This window comes from Ailuropoda melanoleuca, chromosome 9 (assembly GCF_002007445.2).
Source record: "Ailuropoda melanoleuca isolate Jingjing chromosome 9, ASM200744v2, whole genome shotgun sequence".
Classification (NCBI taxonomy): Eukaryota; Metazoa; Chordata; class Mammalia; order Carnivora; family Ursidae; genus Ailuropoda; species Ailuropoda melanoleuca.
In genome coordinates this window covers 61,004,847-61,027,789 of record NC_048226.1, presented here as the reverse complement: position 1 = coordinate 61,027,789, position 22,943 = coordinate 61,004,847, and the positions used below count along the sequence as shown (strand labels likewise).

Sequence of the window (22,943 nt, the reverse complement as noted above, 5' to 3'; positions counted from 1 at the left end):
TGATTCTGAAATGAAGAAAGCTTACTTTTTATTATGCACGGAAAATATCTCCTGCCCCATGCTGGACTGTATTTTGCATGGGCAGGCAGAGGCTGGGGTGACAGAGGTGAGGAGTGGAAGGTGGTGTAAAGAGAGCCACCAAGATCTAGAGATAGGGGTACAGGGTGTGGAGGCTTTGCCCTGAGAATTGGGGAGGTGTGTTTTAAAGGCAGAGGGGACAGTACAGCCACGTATGTTTGCCAGAGCAATTTACTTGAGGGGTTTAGCTCAAGTAAGAAATATTGTTTCTGTTATGGATTTTGTGACTGTCATCTGCACCTTGTATCCTGGAAATTTCGTGTGCGGAGGGAGTTTTCAGATTATGGCAGAATCCTGGGAGAAGGTCTCTTTAAAAAGCTGTTTATGTCAGAGAAAGTGAAGGAAGCTTTGGAACTACAAATAATTTCAGTCTTGCCCTTAATCAACAGACCTTAGATGTCATCGGGCAAATGATTGAAATCGGTTAATTAAAAATAAAAGGTCTGCTGGATTCCTGAAGCTGTTGTGGTCCTGGAAATTGAGTGTGTGTCAGTTTCCTCTGAAACATGTTATCTTTGGAGCCTAGAGTGTTTCTGTGATGGTTGCCAGTGAAGTCTCTGCTTATGGAGAGAGAAGGCGGGGAGAAGCCTGGTGGAGAAAGGGGGTGCTTCTGCTATTCTCAAGAGCTGTCTGGATTGCCCTGTGCCTACTTTGAGCAGCCTATCTCCAGCTAAAAAGGACGGGGCAGACAGAGATCCTCCAGCTGACTGATGTGTGCAGATCATTTGGACAGGACAGACAGAAGAGGCTGTGCTTGGTCACAGGGCTGGCTCACCTCACAGATGGTGTTTTGAAACATTATCTGCCAGTTTTCTGCAACCGCAGTTGTGTGTAGGTATTGCCAGTTGTTTGACGAATGTTTTTCCCTTTAGGATGTGTCTTGTAGTCCTCATCGTTATTGATATATGTGCAGAAAGGATGCATTTGTGACAGAACTGCACTTTTTCATTAGTTCAGTAGACAAGGAATGTATGTAGCTGAAATATGGGGAAAATCAATTTGCAGAAAGACAATGACTGAGGTCTTTGAAAGGTCATTTTAACTCTTTAAGCTCTCATCTTGATTTATATGCACCACACAACTGAAGACGTCACGTGGGTTGGGTATGCGATAGGGAATCAGTAAGAAAAAAAGCTTGTGGTTTGTTTGTTTGGTTTTTTTAATTTTATTTTGCCAGAGTATTGTAGCACCGTTTCATCTGATTTTTATGTCCTACCTCGAATCTTCTTTGTTTTTATGTTCTTACTGAATGTATGTCGAATGATCTGATTTATCAGCATTGTGAAGCGTCTGTATTCTGTTTTGGTTAAAGCTCCATAAGAGCCCAAGGCCATTTGTGAATGATCGTGGGTGAGAGAGATTAGTCAGGACCCTTGCTACCCCTTACTGCTTACATGATTTTAAAGTCCTCTTCAAAGCAGCCTTATTGCCACTACGTTGCACTACAAAGTTTTAGAATCATTGATAAGTTTGTTTCAGTGTTAAGTCGTTAATATCTGACTGGTTCTAAGGCAGTAGCCTGAAGTGTGGCAGTGTTTCTCACTCTCTCTCTCTCATCAACTGTGTTAGAAAACCTTGTACTTGGATGCAGAGAATATATTAACAGCTGTGACTGTGAGCGTGCGCCAGAATGGCGATACTTGAGCAGATCTGACACTTGGCTATTTTTGACACCCATCTGCACTTTTTAAACTCTCCTATCGGATGGACTGCCTCTGAGTATGTTTTTAGCATATTTTAGTCCATACATATGTACTTATATTAATGGACAGTTTTAACCATCTGGGACAGATTTTATGTTTTTAAATAAGACATTATGTGTAGTAGATTAAAAGGATGTGTTTCGGGTAATCTGATATTGTCACTTTTTTTTTTCTTTTTTCTTTGACTACATCTTTATATATCAACATTTAATATTGCTGTTACGATTACTATTATTATTACTCTTTGGTAGGTCAGTTGTCAGAACTGGGTGTCTCAAACTTGATGTAACAATTCTCAGGTCTGGGACCTTTTTCATAAAAATGGGGATCCCTGGAAACAGATGTGCACAGACTGAACTTATTCAAAGACATACCAATCTGTGGGGGTGGGTAGGTAAAAAAGTCTTAGTTTAAGGGTTTCTAGAACTATCTTGGTTAAAAAAAAAACACACTTTAGCTGTTGATAGCATACTGTTACAAAATGAGCTATAAAAAGTCAAAGGAGACCACGCATGCTTTAAAGAAATAGATTAAACTATTTTTATGATTTAACTTAATATAGGGAAATATCATTTCACTCTCTGTCACTTTGTAACAACTAGATCCTTGTGTTTAAGAAAAGGAAAATGTTTTCTCATGAGATGGCTGGGAGACCTCGGGCATTATATTGTTTCGTGAGGAGATGACTCCAAGCTTTCTGAAACACTTATATTTTTATCAATCTTTGTATAATATTATCAAAGAACATATGTTGACCTACAAAATGCTTTCGGGACTGTTTCCTTAAAAGGACAATAAGTGAGCAGAGTCAGTGTAGCCCAGAAATAGTGCTGTTCTTTCAGAAGATGGCTAGTATTAGGTCAGACCACCCTTTCTCAATGGTCCTGCTCTCCAGATGTGCCTGGAACTTTTTTTTAAGTTCAAGTTTCCAAAAAAAAAAAAAAGGTTTGTTTTCAAAATCTGGTTTTACTTAAGACATCTCCATCCTGGAGTGCATTTCATAAATTGCCCACATATTTTTCTTAGCAGAGAACTTAACTGGCTGTAATTTTTAACACATGGCCACATCATGTGATATTTTCAAAACACTTACACATAGCTTTAAGAAGGTCCCTGCAGAAATGATCCATCCTCTCACAGCCGGCCCGTTTTTTAACAGCATATCTGCATTTTCCATTTAGTAGAGCTATATATTATTAGCTTACATTTTTGGGTAGTAAAACAGTGCATTGCTGATTGTAAAACATGGACTTTATTATCTGCTGAAAATTGATTTGGCATTTATAGCCACTGTGTACTAGACTGTTTTTCTGTTTTTAACATCAGTGCTTGCAAGCGATGATTTGTGTAAAAAACAGAAATGTAATTGCCATGGACAGACAACTGTGAGTGTCCCCAGTAACTGAACATTTGGATAATGCACCTGGTTATTTTTTTTTAAAATAGATTAATCTATAAATGCTATTATGCAAGAACNTGCCATGGACAGACAACTGTGAGTGTCCCCAGTAACTGAACATTTGGATAATGCACCTGGTTATTTTTTTTTTAAATAGATTAATCTATAAATGCTATTATGCAAGAACAAAAAAACACAACAATCCATCCACTGTCACTCAATTTTACCTTGTGAACTGGTTTGCTATTGTGTTGGGCTAACTCTGCTGTATCAAACAAGCCTCCTGCCAGCTATGAAAAGAAAACCATGTAAACTGCAAATATCCAATTATAAATGTAGATTGTACAGACATGACTTCTTTGTAGCAGGCACTTAGAAGTTCCAACTTGTCTTCAAGCCCTAGTCCACCTCCTTTCTCTTTTTCAACTATTTTCTGTTAGTATTTTTGAGTCCTTGACCTTTTAGTCCTATGTATTTTAAATAGTACTTGGAAACTTTTACAAGGCATCTTCCTGTGTAGTTAATGGTCTATTGAAAAAGATAAGTGTTTAATTTTGGGGGGAGTGGTGGTGGTGGTGATCACTGCTGACGACTTCATAAAACAACTAGTTTATTTTTATTTCTTAGGGTACATGTTTGCTTCGTGGGCCTTACATAGTCTAGAAGTGTTCACTAGCTGTCTCTTCACTACACTGATATTTGATGTCTGCCCAGACGATTCTGTAATGTAATTATAATGTTCTGAACAGCCTTATGTCTGAATCATCAGAGGAACAAATACCTTTAAGAGTTGGAGGGTTGATCTTGCAAGTGCTTTCAGTTTACAGATGTTGAAACTGAGGCTCATAGAGGTCAAGCATCTTGCTCAGGTGGTTTATTAAAGTAAGACGATTCTCCAGTCCACCCTCTTTGCCAGGCGGCTTCTAAATCTCATAGACACATTTAATCACGTTACCATGTCAATGTCAGTCTTATTTCATTGTCTTTCCTTTTCCACCCTGGATGACTCTTACTGTATGCTTTCTCCCCTCTTACTCCAGGACTGCAGAGCTACGTGGGAAGAAGATTCTCTTAACAGTAATCACTTGACCTGTGGCAAAAGTATGCCATCCAGTTTATCTTCTAATTGTTTGGAAATGAGAGAGCCTCAGTGTGGTTAATTACTAGAGTACTAAGCAGCTTGAGTAATGCAAGGCCATGGCAATGGAAAGGTCACTGTAGTAAGGAAATTCAGGTGGTAGACATTGGTAGCTTGCTGCAGATGGGCCAGGGACAAGATGACTAGGATCCAGTCCCTCCAGGCCCTCAAGGAGTTTTGAGTTCTGGTGCTCCAGGTAGAGAAGTAAATAGTGATTATGATATAGTGTAATAAGAGCCTGGAGACCAGAGACGGGCACAGGAACCCAGAGGCAAGGGAGGACCTAAATGGATTAGGACTCAAGGCCAAAGGGGAAGGGTGGGCAATGCGCCAATCTAATGCTTATTAGAAACCCTTGCCTGCCTTATGCTTGCCTCAGATCGGACCTTCGTTAATGTAACTTAACATTTTTTAGTTTGTTGTTCTTATACTGTGGACAGGACATTCATTTTTGTTTATTAAATTTTAATTCCTCCGTGTGTGAGAGTGGGTATAGTATTTCTCGAAAGCGATTTCTTTGTGTACTGTTGCGGTTCTTGGGTAGCTAACTGTATCTAGTGGAATAAGTCATTAACTTAAATGACTCATAACTTGAGAACAATAGGATTTCACACCTGACCAAGAAGCAGGTTTATCTGGCTGGCTTTCTCAAACAGCTGTTTGCATTAATTAATATTAATGTAAATGTACTTTCTGAGAATGTCTAGCTTAATTATGTTTTTCAACCCATAGAGTTCCAATCAAAGGAATCAGGAAATCCTCTTAATCTCAAAGGGAATATATAACTGCCATCTCCGAATGGAATAAATCTCTGATGCTATAGTAAGAATGGCCTATTATTGAAAGCCTGCACATGCCAGGCCCCGGGCTAGGCACCTTCTAGACTTCCTACCTCTCACTACCATTCTGCAGATGGTTTCTGTGGCCACATGATCTATTTGAAGCCAGAAGATCAGGTAAATTAAGCTTTTTGCCCACGGACACATAGATATAGTTAAATGGCAGGGAAGGATTCTCTGGTTCGTCTGATTTTTGGGTTCCTTTTTCTTTTCTTCTTTTCTTTTCTTTTCTTTTTGAGGAGGGGTGAGGATGTTGTGGCTTGAAGAAGTGGATATTTTGTAGTGCAAACTCGATGGAAACATTTAAAGGGGAGTATTTGAATTTGAAGTAGAGTTGTTCTTTTTGCTGAAAAATAAAAATGGAAAAGCATTACCCTTAATCATCAAGAATGATCTTGGATAAAACAGGTTAGGATGCCAGTTGCTTCTCTGTGTATGCCTACTTCCCTTGAAAGAGTGCAGTGAGAGTCAGAGGCATCAGGGGGCTAATGTCATTATTTTGAAAAGTCTAATAGAAATCATAGATTTATTCCTTGTCAAAGCTGTATAGGCTAACTAAAACAGCACCTTTTTAGCCTTTGGGAATGTGGTAATCCTGGCTATCTTCTGTTGATCGGAAGCTCAGATAGATGATTTTCTGACGTTTCGGATAAGTAGAAAATTGGAAAGTAAATGATATATTCAGCACATTGGCAAACCAAATTGTTTTGTTCACCAACATTGTCTGGTTTAAAAAAAAAAAAAAAAGATCTCTTGTTAGTGAGACTGTTGGGTACCCATGATTCTGCCCCAGATAGGTTCTGGGCATGCAGACACAGTGATTCCAGAAGACAAGGATATTGTAGGAAAGCAGATACCTTTCTTCATCATGCCCCTCCCTCTCAAAAAAGAAGCAGTTGATTTAAATAATCGTGGGATGCTTTCTCTAGAAGCTTTCATTTCTATTTCCCACATTTCTTTTTTTAAAGGCTGAGTGATAAGTGTAGTCTGTGAAAGGACTCGCTTTATTAGAGGGATTCTTTTAATTCTGTGTGGTTTATTAACATCATACAGTGTACTTGCTGCCCATACAAGAATATCATTTTGGAAGTACCGATGAGAACATGATACTGTAAAGAGTTTGGCCCTAAGAGCTGTGTAATTAGATGGGGCAGAAATGCTCTTTAGCAAGAAGGCATATTACAGGGTATCTTTATCATGTGTTTACAGCTTTAACAAGAGTCTTAAAGAGTTTGTCAAAATAAACAGACCGCTCTTAATAATCCGGATTGATTTTGATGGTGTGTGTAGTTATTTGGAACTTTGAGGACAGTTGCTATGCTTCTGAGCATATCATTATTTTACACTTGAACCTTGCATGATTTAACTTCACTGCCTTCCTCTGGACTTGCTGTTGGCTTTAATGATTGCCGGGTTATTGGGAGGAAAAGACATAATAAAATTTGAGGGTCCTGTGGAAACGATTTATATATTCTCGAATTTGGAATGCTTAACATGTGTCCTGACAAGGATATGACTGGAATGAGGAAGGGCCTAGATTCTGACACTTTCTATGGGAGACAGGCACTGTTTCCTCTTTATTATGGTTATATCTGGACCTGTGTACTCAGCACTTACGGGAACACTTCATTTGAAAGGCCTGTTAACATTTATTTTCTTCCTTTCTGCTCTAGCATTAGTTGTCTTTGTATAGCCTACAGACAGGAAAATATTAATGGAAATGAAAATTTGAGTTCTTAGAAAGCACCTTCTTTTCTTCTAGACTTTCCAGGATATTCCTAATCATTGGCTTATACAATACGGAGTGATAGAAATCAGAGGCAAAACCCAGCTTCTTAATTACCCAGGCACACTGTTCTACACCAGTGTTTGCTTGCTGAGAATGAAGTGGCCCCAAAAAATGACTAAATGTAGATGTAACCAGGCTTTCAGAACTTTTTCTGTTTTCTACAATTTAGGAGTCTCTCTGAAGAACTTTGTTGAAAGGAAGAGTCTACGCATTGTTATTATTTAGCTATTTGCTACATAAAGGAATGTCTTTCTATTTGTTTTTCATCTTTATTTACATTTTACTCACATTCTGGGAGTAAAGAATTTGTTACCATATCTGTGTGATGTAAATATGCCTTTCACCAAAACCTCTTGGAGAATTCACCCACTTGTAGTGTTTTCCGGAGAGTATCAGAGTACCTCTCTAAGCCACAAAGTTGCTTCCGTTTACCGATTTAACATTTTTGTCCTTATTGGCAATCATTTTGGATGGCCATGGTCTTCATACTCAGCTGTACTCTTGCTCCATTTGTGCTGAACATGTTTTGTCTTTGGCTTTACAACTTGGGTTTCTGTTGTAAACATTTACTATGTTGTGTTTTATCAGGTCATCTCTCAAAATGCACAGGGTATGGAGGATGCCAACTCCTGGGTGTGAATTGGGGTTCTTCCGAGTAGTGACATAACCAGGAACAAGTCCGTTGACTGTCTGAGCCTCACTTTCTTTGTCTTAGAGACAATTATTCTGCCTTGCTGACTTTTATTTCAAAGGACCGTGATAATAATGATTGGAAACGTGCTGTGTGCCCCTAAAAAGCATAGTTGACATGCAAGCAGTAATTATTAAAGGCAGACAGTGGTTCTCTCTGGACCTAAAAAGGCCGGGGCGGGGAGGGGGGGGAGATTGTTTGAGCCACACAAAAGGGCTCTGCACTATTGTGCTTGATGAGTTTTGTCTACATTTGATGGGATTTTCTCTCCTGTCTTTCTGTCATCTGCCCACCCTTTTACCCATTCCAATAATTTGCTCGCCTCGAAAGAGATAACCAAACTTAGAATGGTGAGGAAAAATAAAAATAATAAAGCGCATGCTTAAGAAAAGCCCATCCTGGTTTTTATTCAGTTATTAAGAAGTGGCAGTTTTCGTGCGTGGCTTCAAGTTGGGTGATTCAGAGGCTCCCGCCCACCCCCCCCCACCCCAGTGATTTTCCTGTTCCTTAGTAGGGAATGTTGCTAGAGAGATGAGTTCCGTCTAACCTTTTATGTCTCCCAAGATACATACTCTTCTTTGTTGTTTAAAATAGACATTTTAAACATCATCAACTCCTCTTGATAAAGCTGCCATTTACATTAAGATCTTGATTTCTTAGTTCTAATAATTCCATTCCAGGCTACCTGTGAGCTTGGCATATAGTAGGCAATCAGCAAATGTTTGCTAAATGAGTCAGTGAGTGGATGAGAGGTGGACTGGGATTCACAGAGATTTTAAAGGAAAGAAATAATGCACAAAGCATGTTAATTAGGAGGGGAAAAATAAGAAGGGAATCTTGTAAAATTTTTGGTAAATGGTGTTTAAGAATCAAGCGTTTGCTCTCAGAGTTAAGGAAGAATGATACATTTATGTTTTGGCCATACAACTTTATCGGTGACTCACTGCATAGTAGTTGAGATTGCACGCGTTATAGATCTCTTAATTTATCATGATCATATTTGCTAAGAGTATAATACAACGTATAACACTTAAACCCTTCCCGGCATAAATACTGAAATTAGAAACAAAGTCGAGGGCTTTTGACAGTTGTACACAATATTTTGGGAAATTGGCTCTCCCTTTACCTGAGCACTTGCACGTAGTTTGGGAGGATGGGTATAAGGTTTCACCCTCCAGCAGACATAGGAGTAAGATTCTAGCAAAAGACAAATATTCACAAACTATTTTCATTTTTTTCGGTTACACAGGAAATTCAGCCAAGCACTTTCTTCAACCAATAATCTTAGATGAGTAGTAATTTGATAGGCTGATAAAATTTATCCCCAAGACTCCAGAGAGATTGCTAAGATAATTCATTCAGTGCATGGTATAGATAGTATTCTCATGAAAAACATGTAATTTCTTGCATTAACACAGCTTTCTTGAAATATTTTTGCCCTCTTCCTTTTGTTTCAACATTTATGTTGAATCATTTCAAAGGAACAGGGCAGGACTGTAGAGTTTCAGGGACTGTCATTATGTAGTATACCTTGAAAGAATAATCTTGTTAATTTGACAGATATTTTATAAGTATTTTTCTTCATTTATGCCTTTTAAAAAATTCATGGGTCAGTTTAGCTTATCAACTGAGTGCGTCTGTTTTTACAAGGATATTGCTGATACTCTGCACTGATAGCAGACTTTCTGATTTTTTGGGGGGGGGCACAAGTGAGCGTAGGGAGGGGGGCAGTGGGAGAGAGAGGGAATCATAAGCAGGCTCCACCCCCAGCGTGGAGCCAAAAAGCCCCTCGCAGAGCCCGTGGTGGGGCTCCACGTGGGAGCTCCATCCCATGAGCCGGGGATCAGGACCTGAGCCAAAATCAAGAGTCAGATGCTTAACCGCTTAACTGACTGAGCCACCCAGGCGCCCCTAAGGTACCAGACTTTCTAAGAGTAAGGGAGCACTTTGGAAACATGGTACGGAATGATGCAGATAAATGGTTCTCAGAGTAGGGTTTGTGGACCAGTGGCCATCAGCATCACCTGGGAACTTACTGGAAATGCAAATTCTTTGCCCCACCCCAAACCTACTGGATCAGAAACTCTGGGGGTGGCCCAGCAGTTGTCATTGAGCAAGGTCTCAGAGGATTCTGAAGCACATTCACGTTTGAGAAACAGTGTTGTACATTACAGTTTATGACTCCTTCTGTATTCTAGAGAAAAGACCCCTTTGTGATCATAAATAAACAAGTGGAGATCCTAGATGAATGGAAATCAAGGCAATTTATTTATTTTAAATGATGTATTTAAAAAATAATACTCAAGAAATTACAAATAATGTATTTATTCAGATCCTTGGTTTCTAATGGCATATTCAGATTCCCACCCATTACAGCTAAATTGGCTGAGATATTTAAGAGAGGGTGCATTTCACTTGATTCTGGGATGTTATTTGTTCTGATAGTTGCTTTTAAACAAGGAAGTCTATTTCAGTACACTCAGGTACCATTTACTATGCCCTTGCCTCATTTCGAGGCCACCTTCTTCTGATTATTCACAATTTTGTGAGTTTCTCTGATCGATCATCTTTAGAGAATATTTAGGGTAGGCTTCAATTTCACAGTAAGATCAGGTAGTCTTGAAAGTTTAGATGTACGGAAGCATTCTTTTTGTCCGCCTCCGTGCGGCGCATAAATAAGGGTTCAGCGTAATTAAGAAACATTTCATCAGTAGTGCCTGGAGAAGATTTATTTCTTATGTCTCCTGTATCTTCTGTTGTTCTCTTTTGTGCTTGGTGTGCCTTCAGTAAGCGTAGTCTGACACGCTTTGTGGCCTTTGCCTCCTGTGATAAAATAGATTGAAATGATTCCTGGCACCATCTGGAGAAGAGGAGCAGCCCTGGAGGACTGTGCTTTGAGAGAAAGTGACTGAATGCTAAGAAATGTGGAAGTCTAGGGACACAAGCGAAGGTTTTTTTTTTTTTTCTTTTTTTTTTTTCAAGAGCGTGAACATTAATACATCTTCTTGAGGTTTGATGGGACATGTACTGCCTACTGCCCCATCTGGTGCTTATGATAGCATGGCATATTAGCACGCTGCAAGTTCATAATGTATTCAGGGGGAGGAAACATCCCTTGCATACCAATTGAGGCATCCTCTCTTTCAGAACTGCTTTTGAATTTCAATGATGTTTATATCTTCCAAGCCGTGACTGAACTGAGCATTTCCGCTCTGAGGAATAACATGAGAGAGAGAGAGAGAGTGTGTGTGTGTCTGTACGTGCGCGTGTTTGTGTATTCTCTCCTATTCCCGCATTAATTTATCTTCCTCCCTCCTTTCTTTCTTCAGGAAATTATAAGTAGTTTTTAATATTATGTTGGTATATGATTTTTTAAAAAAAATTTCTGTTTTAAAACCACATAATATTTGTATTATTTCTTTTAGGGCATTTAGGGCATTTTGCCTTGTGCAATTATTTGTGTCATTGTCCCCTTACAGACTGAACACTTTTTGAGGGTCAGGCCTGTATCTAATTATGTATGTGTCTCCATGACCTAGAGTTCAGTCACCCGTTTAACAAATATTTGTTTACTGAGCTTACACGGTGGGTGTGACACTTTTAGGTATTGAGGAATCACTGGTGGGTGAGACCAGGGTGTCCCTCCTCTCAGGGCATTTGTCTGTTAGTTGGGAGGAATCAGACAATAAACAAAGAAACAGATACATCCCCAGAATCATTCCAGGCTGGGCTAAGTAAGATTAAAAACCAGGCCGGAAGGAGGGTGGGTGGGCGGGGTGCTCACGTAGGTCGGTCGGATTGTCAAGGAGGGCACCTTCAAGGAGGTAAGAGTTTTGCTGAGATTGAGTGATCTGAAGATTTCGTGGCAGTGGAGTAGCAAGTTCAAAAGCCCTGGGGTGGAAACATGATTGGCATTTTCAAAGGTAGCTTGAAGGGGGCGCCTGGGTGGCACAGCGGTTAAGCGTCTGCCTTTGGCTCAGGTTGTGATCCCAGCGTTATGGGATCAAGCCCCACATCAGGCTCTGCTATGAGCCTGCTTCTTCCTCTCCCACTCCCTCTGCTTGTGTTCCCTCTCGCTGGCTGTCTCTATCTCTGTCAAATAAATAAATAAAATCTTTAAAAAAAAACAAACAAAGGTAGCTTGAGCCAAATTCAGGCAGCCATTGCTAGGAGTTGGGATTTTATTCTTGCTGTGTCTAGAAGCCATCAGAAGTGACATCTAAATTAATCTTTTAAAAGGATAACTTGAGCTGCTATGTGTCATGCTTTTAGTGGGCACTAAATAACTATCGAAGGAGTGAGATGATCCTTTAAATCCATGGAGGCATTCTGTTGAATTGGAATGAGCTTGGATGTTAGTACCAGAAAAACTCTTGGATTCTGGCCTTGTCATTTGCTTGATGTTTGACTTGGAGCCATTATTGAACCTTTTGTAGCTTACATTTTCTCATCTGTTGAAAGGGAAAATTAGTACCTAAAACCATGGTATTGTGAGAATTAAGTGAGATAATTCATTTAAAAGACCCAGCACGGTGCCCAGTTCCTAAGAGATGCCTGACCAACCATTGACATGCTGATCATAATAGAACAGTTGGGCTGGTTTTGAGGAATGGTTAAACAGTTGGCAGCATCTTGCTGGAAATCCTTTTCTGCTACTGTTATCTTTTTAATAAAACACTGTTAAAATACTGCTATGGTAGTGGTGTTCAGCAGCTGCAGTCTGGTGCTGTTGATCAAGAATTATATAAGGAAGAAAACTCAAGGAATTCGGTGGCAAAATCCACGTCCAGTGAAACAACCTGGATTTTTTTTTTTCAATTTCTTCTCAGCCAAAATGTATCTCAGCGAACTTCAAACATTTTGACAAGTAACATTCTATCAATTGCTCTACACGCATGTGCACACACACACAGAGCTTTTTTTTTTTTTTTTTTAGTTTTAAGCCAAATCACCTTCTGAATTGGTATGATAATTGCGGTTATGTGAAGGATATTAGGACGAGTTTCAATTCAAAGTAAACAGCAACTGTTTATTAATTAGTTGCATATTGTTATTAGATATAAGCCATTTGAAAGGAATTTCTTAATATACTCAAAGGGGGAAAATAAGGAGCTCCTTAGTTTTTGCATGAATGATACACTTAATGGCAGGAAACAACCTTCAACTATTCACATTTAGTCTGTGAGGCAGTGTTTCCCTGGTCAGACTTTCTGTAGAGGAGTTGTGGGATTGGGGAGGGGGCAGATGTTGCTGGCGGTTGAAAATCTAAAGACTTCCGATTACCCTTGTCTTGGACAGAACTTCATTGCATATATGAGTTAGTTGAGTTAATCCTTAAACTAGCTTCCTGCTATAATAGTTGTGTATTTGTTTGTGACTGGAGGTTCTCTGCTCCTCAATCGGTAAATTATTATTTTTTCAGATCCCCCCCACCCCACATGGTCAGGAAAACAAATGATGTTTAAGGAATGTGGAGGAGGAGGTAGTGTGGGTAATTCAGGCAAGTTTCGTCAGCACTTACGAGATTCTTGAAATGTTTTTTCATGTCCTACAGAAGTGTACAGAGCTGTTAACATCTGCACATTTATGTGAGAGGAGTCATATTTATTGCTGTCGTATTCAGACTGAGAGAGAAGGAGAAGGGAAGGAGAAGAGCTGGAGAAGCTGGGGATGGGAATCACAGTTCAGAATGAGAAAGCTCGCTGTTGGCTCCTCAGATGGAATCATTTTCCTTAGTTAAGCACCATTTGGAGTCTCAACAACGTGATGGGTTTTCAGAGCTTCAGGAAAATTCAGAAGAGGTAGTTACCTCACTAAAAAATCTCCTTATGGAAACTTTGTAGGCCATCCCAGATACGGTCTGTTCAGCTCCCCGTGTGCCTTTCTGAGTCGACTCGGCAGGATGCTATGAACGCGGATACTGAGGTTACATTTGTTTTTCTCTAGGAAGAGAGGAGAAAGGCAAGGCAGGCCAGCCAGGTGAGATAGATACATGAGCTAATCTGTGATGGGTCTCACAGGACAGGGGCCTCACACGTAGAGCCTACGTGGTAAGTATCACATGTGACCTCGTACCATGCCTCCTCATTTAAATTCGTTTGGCTTATATGATACAATATTGCAAATTACACCACTGGATTTCTCCTCTCTTGTCTACTAAGGACAGTGGCCATATCTTGGATAATATCCTACTTCGTGATTATTTTCAATTTCAGTTACTTTGTAAGTGTGGCCTTTATTTTTTGTTTGGTTTGCTTTGGTTTGGTTTATAGGAGTGGGAACAGCCCTCTGCAACTCCTCGTTTTCCTAGAACCTGTTTAAAGATGTATACAGTCTACTTACATGAAATGAACATCTCACCTTCGGGAGACTAGGTGTGTAGTTTGTTCCCTCTGTTTCTTCTTCTCTCCCCCCCCCCCCAACTCCCCTGCCGCTTCTTTCTTCTACAACATTCTTTACAACAGAGGTTACAGTATTTCTAGGGATTGAAATCCATGGCAAGCTTCAGTCATACTAAAGTCATATTGTACACCCACAGGGTCTCCATAATCCCCAATTTAAGATGGAAAGGGGAACAGGGCCTAGACGTTGTTTACGGACACCTCATAAATTTTGACAAAACCAGGAGCCCTTAAAGGTCTGAAAAACTATATTGAATGTTCATGTAAGCAGTCGGTATTAATCGTAAATGTTTACATTTGAAGTTAATTGTTTATTGAAAATATATTAAGTTGAATTGGTTCCTTTGGTGAGCTAAACATTTGGCAACATTTTTGTAACTTAGCCCATATTGAAGGTGCACAGGTTATGCTCTCGTCTTCCTCAATAATTTATGCAGTAGTTTTACTTGAAAGAATTATGTGGGAACTTTTCTTAAAGGACTCCTCAGATGCTCAGAGCACAGATCCTTTGCGTTGTAAACTGCATTTAGGCAGGTGTGTAGCAGATGTTGGAGGAAGCGGGTGAATAGATTGAGTGGGTGTGGCATCCTTTGCCCTAATATAACCTGTCAGGCAATTTTTGAACGAATTGTTTGAGGGCAAAGGCTCTTGTCTCTTAATTCCTTTCTTACCAGTAGTGCCTAGCACAGTGTTTCTCACGTAATATGGGTGATGGATGTCTCAGAAGACTACCTGTAACTCAGTTAATGAGAGCTCTGCGGTTCATGCGTTCCTTTAATCAGTCATGTAGCAAGTAGATTGAGCTCTCAGTATATGCTACACCTTTTTCTAGCTGCTGGGGATGAGCCTGTGAATAAAGCAAGCATAATTCCTTGTCCGCATAGAACTTCCCTTCCAGTGTGTGCGTTGGGGGTGGCGGTGGATGGGAACAGACAGTAAATGATAAAACACAGGTGAATTCTGTAGTATGTTAGAAGATGATAATTATGAAAAACTTGGGTGGGCTAAAGGGGTCCTTAGGGCTGTTGAGGCAAGAGGTCATGTAGTTTTGATTAGGGTGGATGAGATGGGCCTCTCTGAGAAGGGACTTTCATGGAGAGATTTGAGAGGTACGCAAAAGAGCCACATGACTCTCTGGGGGAAAGAGCATCAAGGCAGAGACTGAAGGCCGGTGTGGCCTGGGGCCGTTCAGGAGTAGCAAGGAGACCAGTGTGGCTGGGTTGGACCTGAGTGAGGATGGACGGACACTGGGAGAGGAGACTCAGATAACTAGAGATTGAATGGGGGATCATGGAGGGCTCTTTAGGCCATTCAAAGGATATTCCTATAGAATAGATATAACACTCATCCCAGAGAACGTCTGCCCAGCCCCTTGGACACATGCATTATTCTCCTCTGTGTGATGCTGTCACATGAGGTATTTAAGCAGTGCCTCAGGCTGGAGACCTCAGTGTGCCTCATGGATATTGCTGTTATTTTCTTATTCTAGGCATCATGCGGATATTTATTTTACTATCATTGGCATTCAATCCAATTTGTGTTTTGTTTTGTTCTGTTTTGTTTTGTTTGTGTGTGGCAGGGTGAGTTCCCTAACCTAATCACTGCTCGACCCATTGCAAGTCAAGGCTACCTGCTCAGTCTTCTTTGGGTCCTGACTGCTGTATTTTAGTGCTTTTAATCCTATTTTAGGTACGACGTGCTGAGCAACCGGCATTTCCTGAAGGGAAACTCATAGTCAGACTGGAGTAATAAGGGAAATCTTTGTGTAAATCATGTGTTTGTCTAGAAGAGCATTACTTGTGACTCTTCCTGTAAACTACGATTTAGAACCTCCTTACAGATGCCGAGGTCTGTCAGGTCAGCTTCCCTGTGCCCTTGAAATGGGTTCAGCTGGTTACAAAGTTACTCCAGTGTCTATTCGCGAAAGAGAAGTCTGCTCTGCCCTTAAGTCATTCCTTTCTTCCTTCAAGGCAGAGATAGTCTGAAATGATACATGAATGGAAATAAGGCATCAATGAAATATTTGTGTCCTCTGGGAGAACCGAGGCCATGGTGTGGACTTCTTGTGTCACACCGTCCTGTCAGTTTAATTATCTCAATCCTTTCCTTGGACCCACTTGAAATTCCTGACTCCCACGTAGTTGCTGCCCTGTCTCCAGCTCACTGGATTGTGGTGCTTCTTGGTGGCCTTGCAAAGTATAAGTGAGTTTTAGTGGCTGCGCAGTAGAGAGGATTCATTTTAATATAAAAATATTTAGGTCCTGCCTCTGGGAAAGACTTTGTGCGAAGCTCCGCAGGGGTTTCAGAACGAGGAGGACAGAGTCCCAGCCCTTGAAAGAGCGTGAAGTCTAGCAGGGGTTGTAAAGTTGAAATAATGATGGCCATGGAGATTGAGAGGCAGGAAAGTAGAGATTAATGGGTAAGAAGTTGCAAGAGGCAGTGACGGTGGTCTGAATTAGCATGGGAGGAATTTCAAAGCACCAAGGACTTGGAGTCTATGGCATAGCAGTTCCTCAAATGCATGCTATCATTGAGGAGAAAAGGAGGGAACAGAATCAAGAGTGCTGCTGACATTTTGAGCCTGGGTAACTGGCTGGGCCTCCGCAGAGCTAAGGAAGTCAGGAAGTAGGAGTTTGGTGGGAAGGGTACTCTCACTGATAAGTTGAGCCTCCAGACTCTTATAATCATAGGAGCCATTCTGCAGACAGTTGGACACGTAGGACGGTAGCTTGGATGAGGAGCTGAGTCCTGAGAGAGAAATTGAAGGGGAGGAAATGAAATTGTACATGACTACAATGGGTAGACAATTTTGAGAACATGGAAAATACTCAATGGGTGTTTGATCAAAGCTTTGAAATTTCATTATAATTATATGATGGTTTGTGGTGATTATGCATACATTCCCATTTGAAATTAACTTTTATGTTCTTCCCATTCATTAGACCTGTATATCTCCTGTCTTTTGGGAGAGCACTTATATTGCTTTTAGGGACCATCAGAGCTATACTCACATTTCCTAACTGTGAAGCCTTCTCCTTTCCTTTCTGAATACCCTGTGTAGACCGTGCGTTTCACCCCTACCTCCTGTTGCTTATTTCCTATATAGAGCTCCCTCAGTGTGGAAGTAGTTGACTCCTCAGTGTCCTTGCTTGAACCAGTGTGGTTTCCAGGGGGAGGATAACCTGTTGCTTAAGAGCTGGGCTTTGTAGTCAAACAAAACTGAGTAGGATTTCCTCATCTGCCCTCCTTTGACTGGCTCGGTGTGCCTCAGTTTGCTCATCTGGTTCTCTTGAGTATGAAACGAAGCCATGAAAAGAGTCCCATACTTGCTGGCCCCCAGTGAATGAATGGTTGGCAAAGTAGCGGTGGTGGTGCTCGTGATAGTGATAGTAACATTCATTCTATCTAACCCGCGTTAGGTTTACCCGACGCCTGCCCCTCTGTATGTTGCAAACATGGGTTATGAAGTAGAATGAGGTCCTGCTATGGAATAAGAGTTTACTGGTCACCAAACCCCCCTCTTCATAGTGTTCATCTTATCATCTCTTGAAAAGACTGATCAGGTCACAACAGACTTACGCCTTCTTGGTCCTGTTTAGCCATTTTTTCCGTAGATACTGCTCCCAGTCTGGCGTTGACTTCTTTACAGCGGCCTTTCTGCGAGACCTTGCAGAAGTCATGTTGTTTTTCTCATTCACAAAATGTGAATACAGCCGACTATCAGTTACAGTCTGTTTATTCAAAGTGAATTGATTTTGACCTTTTCTTTTCTGCTGCCTCTCTTTTGCCCATCTCGCTGCTAATTAATTTCTACACAAGAGAATCAGCAAGAGCAGTAATAAAACATAAAATTGAAATTGGTTAATGTTGGTTCATAAGGATTTTTGAGAGTACAGACGGTTGTGTAATTTACTATGAGCTTTGTCTGAGTTTTTATTTATTTATACCATTCTGACTCCTGTTATCATGGAGAATAAGAATTGGCAGTTGGATAAAACAAACATTATCTGGTAAAAAATTTTTAGAAAATTTGGGATAAATTCAGCTTTAAGGTATTAAGATTTCTCATACCATCTTCTCAAAATTCTAAAGAAAATATGACTGAAAAATTTTATGTGTGCCATCTTTAATATAACCTTTTATGCCTATGTTACTATAAAAATATAAAATAGTCATGCTAGTTTTTCTTTTCACTTATTTAAAATTTTATCTGTGTATATTTATTAAATTTTATGAGATGGTAATGAATTATAGAAGCTTTTTATAAAATTCTTATAGTTTTGTGATAGCCTGCTAGAACCTAGCTGGTTTTCCTTTCAGTATATTTTTCTTGGTTGCCAATATTGAAGTTTGACGAGGATAAAGAACTAGATGGTTTTTTTTTGGGGGGGATTTCACAAACTTGGCTTGGGGGTATTTGAGGATATTTTAGCTAATCTTAGATAATGAATGTCAATTTTCTTAAAATAATTTTTAAATTGAAAAAAATTAACTTTTGGGGAAACTTTTTTTTTTTTGAGGGGCAGGCTGCTCTATAAAGAGATGAGCTAGCAAAGAGGTCTGTGAAATTTGTTTGAAGTAAGATTCCTCTTAGGAAGATTCCTCTTCCATACTCATCCATCTTTTTTTAATAACAAATAGGAAATACATCTTCTTGTGAGAGAAATGAGAAATGGGAGAGGTTGAGGTCTGGTTGAGTTCTCTGGATATGAAGAAATAAGGACACAAGGAGAAAGGGAGGGAACCTATACATTGGAATGAAAATGTAGTTGTTTGCTAAATCTTTTCTTTCTAACACATGCTGAATCCCACAAGGTAGGTGGGGGCAGTAAAATAATGAAATAGGATGGAGTCTTCCTTTGAGAATGCTGTGTTTGCTTCACCTTCTCCTTTGTGTGAGAGTGATCAGCAAGGCTCTGATTCTGAGTGTATGAGTGCGTCTGTCGGTTTTAGGCATGGTATATGTGCTTCACATCCATATTTTCTCTTTTGATCCTCAAAGTCACTTACTGAGGCAGTAGTGGACCACTATTAGGACCATCCATATTTTAAGGCGAGGAAATAAAAATTCAGAGATCAAGGAATTTGCCCTGGTTAGGAGGTGGACCTAGGATTCCAGTCAAAGTTGCTCATTTCCAACCCACGCTCTTGGTTACCTGCCTGAATTCTTCCCAGTGTGTCCTCATCATATCCTAGGCGGGGAACACTTTACCTTCATGTAATAAAACCATAGAATTTTTACAGTTCAAAGAAATCTTACAGAACCGCACCTTCATTTTATAGGAGAGAGAAAGAAAAGAAAAGAAAAGAAAAGAAAGGAGGAAGGGAAGGAGGGAAGGACGGAGGGAGGGAGGACAAAAACATTAAGCCCAATGTTTTAAACAGTCTTTCATTCAGCTAGCCAGCGGGCCAGCAAATATTTCCTGAGTACTCACTGTGTGCCAAGTAGTTTACGAAGAAGTCAAACATAGCCCATGTCTCTCATAATTCCCTGGTGGTCTTTATGCATATATTTGGTGGTGGAGGATTGGCGGGGATCATTAGCAGTATACTTCTGTAGTTACGTAGCATGGGAGTGTATAGTACAGTACTCTGGGGCATGGGCCCAGAAATCCACTCCTTGGCTCTGAATCGTCTTCCTTAGCAATGTGACAATGGGCGCACTGCTTCGTCTTTTTAAGGTTTTGTTTTTTTCATCTGTAAAATGGTAATATTAATAACATCCATAGTGTTAGCTTATCGTGAAGATTTGATGAGTTATCACATGTAAAGCATTTAGCAAAGCACCTGGCACTTGGTAAATGCTCAATAAATACAACTGCTATTAAGATATTTTGCCAGTATTAGTAGTGGTGGTAGTATTTCGCCCAAGCAGGAAGACACATACAAAGATCTGTAATAAAATGTGTGTTATGTTATGATAGCGGAAGGAACACAGAGCTTTGGGAGAATAAAAGAGCCAGAACTCCTAATTCCCAGTTGGTTCCAGGGCAGAGTCAGTCTAATGGAGCACTGCTATTTTCTTTCTCACTCTTTTTTTTTTCCTTTTTTAACTCGATAGATTTCTTTATCTTGTCCTAAATCCTAGTGTTTCTGACTTAAAGCAGTTTGACAGCAAACATTTATTCAGATCCAGCTGTGTACTAAGCACCATGTGGATGCTGGAGTGAAATAATAGGACATTACCTTTTACGGGAAGTATGTGTCTTTTGTATGTGTAGTGTCTACACACATGGACGCACACCTGCAAACACAACAATTATAATAGATGATGCTAAATTTACACTTAACAGATATATGCAAAGTAGAGCCTAAAGAAGGGAGTCATTGACTCGCTCCAGTTTGAATGTGGAGCAGGGATAATTAGGGAAAGCTGCATGGAGGAGGTGACATTTGTTCTGTGCCTTGAAGGATCACAAGCTTGTTATAATCAAAAGACAGGGGAGAACAAATACAGGGGAGAACAAATACAGGGGAGAACGTGAAGCAGAAATGCTAAGGCATGAACCAGCATGGCTGGAACTTACAGCATGAGAAAGTAACAGAAGTAGACATCTACCTTGTAGGTGGGAGTGGCAGAAAGGGAAACCACGGTGTACTTCCAAGCCAAATCATATTGTTGGGTTTGAATGTTTTTGTTTTGTTTTATTTTAAAGATTTTATTTATTTATTTGACAGCGAGAGAGGCAGCGAGAGGGAAAACAAGCAGGGGGGGAGTGGGAAAGGGAGAAGCAGGCTTCCCGCTGAGCAGGGAGCCCAATGAGAGGCTTGATCCTAAAATGCTGGGATCATGACCTGAGCCAAAGGCAAACACTTTAATGGCTGAGCCACCCAGGCGCCCCTGTTGGGTTTGAATGTTAATATCACCCTGGGAGCAATGTGGAGGGTAAGGTGAAGAAGGTGAAATTTGCAATCTCCTGGGTAAGATAGGATGATGACTGGCTGCAGTGTCAATGAGGAAGGAGGAAGGAGGGAAGGGAACAGTAAGTTCTGGAATTACTAACTAAAGAGAACCACAGGGCTCTAGTGATCAGTTGGATATAGGGCCCGGGGGTGGAGAGCAGTGGTATTTAGGATGATCTGCAGTTTGATTTGGGCAACTGGTTACCATCAACTAGAATAGGAAATAGTACATCAAGAGAAGACAGTTCAATTTGAAGCGTTTATCTGGTTTATCTGGTATGTAATGACTGGAATATTCCGTAAGGAGCTGGATCACAGGTTTGTTTGGTAGAGATGGATATATTGGAAATTTTGATTCAAAGGCACTTCCAATAGCTAAAACCTTTGGAGTGACTCAGGAGGAAAATATTTATTGGAAAAAGAGGACAGCCTTGAAGAGAACACTGAGGAATACCAAGATAGCGGAGAGAATTGGGTGTCATTAAAACCAGGGGCAAAGTTTCATGGAGGGTGTGGTCTACAGTGTGAAATGCCATGGAGGGGCCAGTAATTGGGAGGAGTCAAGATTGCCTTATGGATTTGGCCATCTGGAGGGTGGGAGTTACCAGTAACCCCTGTCCATTGTTGGGGCTTCCTTGTGGTGAGTTGCAGGGTGGATGGAAGAGATGATGTGGGCGGAGCCCCTGAGGTCTCCCCTTCAGAAGCGTAGGTCTACCCCCCAGAAGCCTCGGTCTCCCCTTCAGGAGCCTTGGTCTCCCCCTCAGAAGCCCAAGTCTCCCTCTCAGAAGCCTCGGTCTCCCCCTCAGAAGCCTGGCAGTGGGAGAATGGAGGGAATGCCATCAATATGGAGAGATGATTTTGTCTGTTCTTGGTGGGAGAGGCTTGAACATGCATAGATTCTTAGAGGAAGTGGGTAGAGAGCCAGACAGACTGAAGATAAGAAGAACGTAGGATGACTGGTAGAGCGAAGCCCTGAGAGGGGGAAGTTGCCTTTTCGGAAACTTGAGACGTGGGTGCAGGTAAGCAGGGGTTCTGAGGAAGGGGTTTGCAGCTATTTATGTCTGGTAATCTCACTTGGCTCTCTTAAGAAAGGCATGAGGTTATCAGAATTTGGCTGGAGGGTTGAGGCAAGTCAAGGGGCATCTCTAAGATTAATGTGCCCTCGTTTTTTCCCCCATGACTTTCTTGCCTCACCTCGTCTGCCTGGGGTCGGACCCAGCTGGCTGTCCTGGGGCACATTCAGTCTGGAAAGCCTTACTTCTTCATTTTCTCTGTCCTGTTCGGCTTTTCCTCTTTGTTTTATCACACTCGGCATCTAACCTTGACCTCAGCATGAACTCATGGTTGTTAACCCTCCTTTTGTGTTTCTGGTTCATGACACCTCCCTGTTTCTTTTCTCACTGGGTTTATAACCAGTTCACATTCTCTTGTGGCCCCCATTGAAAGTCAGAATCCTGTCTTCCTCATTTGTTTCGACAATCTTTTGGAGTGCTTCTGCGCTAGACCCTGCTGGGTCTGGGACACAGCCGTGCTCTGGGGTGGGAGCCCACTAAACTCGGAAGAGAGGGACATAAAAGAATTTTGAGTTTTAAAGTATTGTGAAGGAAATAACAAAAGAGCAGAAGAGCCTGCTTGAGATTGGATGGCCAGGGAAGGATTGATGCCTCGAGGAGGTGACATTGATGTTGAAACAGAGAAGGTGAAAACGAGCCAATCACTTGTAGAGGGGAAAAGGGAAATGGTATTTTTTTTCTAGTATGTATCATATTCATAATAGGCATTTTATGGACATCCAATTTCATTGGATGCTGTCTGTGAGTAGGCAACTGCCAGGAACTACTTCCTGTGATACACTGTTGTCTTTCCTGTGGATACTTCTTTGGTTTCTGAAGGCCCAATAGCAGACTTGTAACAGATCATCCTTCATGTTAAGGCAGAGAAGGACCACGTTTGTTTGTTGAAGGAAGTTACCTGGAAATGCAGCTGTTACTGAGCACGTGGT

At 40.9% G+C, this 22,943-nt stretch overlaps 1 protein-coding gene across 5 annotated transcripts in view; it reads left to right on the top strand.

The window, feature by feature from the left end:
* RUNX1T1 (RUNX1 partner transcriptional co-repressor 1) overlaps positions 1 to 22,943 on the top strand; it is a 132,612-nt gene that overhangs the window by 36,426 nt on the left and 73,243 nt on the right. The window contains exon 1 of one of the 5 annotated variants that reach the window (XM_034668297.1): positions 26 to 909. The exons of the other annotated variants lie outside the window; for them this stretch is intronic. The gene's annotated coding sequence lies outside the window, so the exon portion shown is untranslated. Of the gene's footprint in view, positions 1 to 25; positions 910 to 22,943 lie in introns of those variants that run through there. 5 annotated transcript variants of the gene reach the window in all.